The following is a 2,244-nucleotide window of genomic DNA, read 5'->3' as shown; positions in this document are numbered from 1 at the left end:
GGAAAGCCAATAAGAAGCAAGAATACTGGCGATGACGTCATCACTAAACAGCTCTCTAAGCCTTCATGAAGATATGGGTGTAAAATATTAATAAAATAAAACTAGCGATATTTCACGTTTTATCTTTAAAAACAACAACAACAACAACAAAAATCAGTGATTTTTTAAAAAAAAGAGAAAATAATCTTTCATTTTTTACTGCATTTGTCCATTTTGTCCAACAGAGGGCAGCAGAGGGCACAGACTTATTCATAATAATAATAATAGTATTAATAATAATAATAATAAGGTTCTGTTTTGATGCTGCGTTTCCATCAATGAGGAGTTCCATGTTCTCCTCGTGTCCGTGAGGGTTTCCTCCGGGTTCTCCAGTTATTTCCCCCCTGCCAGAAACATCCCAGCTACTCCAAGCTGCTACTAGGTGTACATACGAGTGTGTGTGTATGAGTGTGTATGAGTGTGAGGATCCGGCGTGGCCCTGACCAGGATAAAGTTCTTACAGAAGATGAATAAACGATATGTATTTATTTTTTAATATCACCGTTCTTTAATGAGAGAATTCAGACGCTATGGAACGCCAACAGGGACAAAACACTGTCATTCGTTCCAGTATCTCTCATTCACACTTACGTTTGTGTTTATTCAATTAGGGCCGTCAAAATATTTCATAATTGTACTATATATATATATATATATATATATATATATATATATACATATCACAATATGCAGGTTTACTAAAATTGTGTAAAAATGAGTTGAATGAGACTTTTATATAACATATATAATATAATAAATATAAATGAAACACTGAAAAGGGGGACATTTTTACTTTGTGAACAATTTAATATTTACTACCTGTGCATTGTCATACCACCCCGTTGTTGATTATTTTCCTGTAACAGCACCACACATACTCTGGTTAAGGTTAGAGTTAGATTAGATTCAATTAGATTAGATTGAAGTGTAGCGTCGCATTAATTAGCTGCATTAATAATTATATCAAAGGAAGGTCCTTGAAAGGATAGTGTGTGTGTGTGTGTGTGTGTGTGTGGGTGGGTGTGTGTGTGTGTGGGTGTGTGAGGGTGTGAATAAGAGAGAGGATCAGATTGCAGCTCTTTTGTTTAACCAGACTGCTGCTTCATTGAGCTAAATGGAGTGGAAGAGATGGAGTCCTGCAGCTCGAGGAGGCCCTGAGACACTGAATAAAAAAACAACAACCTGTCAATAAACGTGTGAGGGACAATGGACTAAAACACACACACACACACACACACACAAAAAGAGGGACAGATGGAGTGAGGAGGGAGGGGGGTCTGAAAAGAGAGAGAGAGAGAGAGAGAGAGAGAGAGAGAGAGAGAGAGAAATTCCCTGGATGATTATAAAAACAACACGCCCAGAGAGCCGAGTCCCTGAAGCCGATCACTCAGTGCTTTATTAACTCGAGCAACACAAACGAGTTTTAATTAAACACTCACACGTGAGTGACATGAACACATCAGTTCATTAAAGAGTGGTGTGGAAGGGGAAAAGATCATTCTACACTCATTTACTGACGTGTTAATGAACTTCTCATCCAAATTGCCCTAATAATCGACTTACATATTGATTTCTCGTCTAGAAAAAAAAAGAATCCCACGTGATAATGGATGAATCATCAAAAAAAAAAAAAGTCACGTGATGATAAATAACAAAAACTGAATTACGTGGGGAAAGAATCACATGCAACTCAGAATCACCTGCAGGCAGAAAGATTCACATCTAAAAAGAAACGAATCAAGCGGAAAGAATCGGATGGGGAAATTAAATGGCACGTGCAAAAAGATTCACATGTAGCAGTAAATAAATCATGTGCCAATATATTACATGTGAAAGTAAAATGAATCGTGTGAAAGAATCACATACGAAATAAATGAATCATTTTTTAAACCTCACGTAAAAAAAAAATTCATGAATCGTGTGAAAAGCATCAGATGTGAAAATGAAATGACTCATGCAGAAAGATTCGCATGTAGCGGTAAATAAATCCTGTGTGAATATATTACACATGAAAGTCAATTAATCATGCGGAAGGAATCAGATGTGAAAAGACGTGAATCATGAAAGAATCACATTCGAAATAAATGAATAATTTTTTTTGAATCACGTAAAAAAAAAAAAAAAGAATTGTGTGAAAAGAATCAGATGTGAAAAGAAATTAATCATGTGAAAAGAATCACATGAAATAAATGAATCATTAACAAA

This window comes from Ictalurus punctatus, chromosome 26, assembly GCF_001660625.3.
Source record: "Ictalurus punctatus breed USDA103 chromosome 26, Coco_2.0, whole genome shotgun sequence".
In the NCBI taxonomy this organism is placed as follows: domain Eukaryota; kingdom Metazoa; phylum Chordata; class Actinopteri; order Siluriformes; family Ictaluridae; genus Ictalurus; species Ictalurus punctatus.
This window is presented reverse-complemented; position numbering follows the sequence as displayed.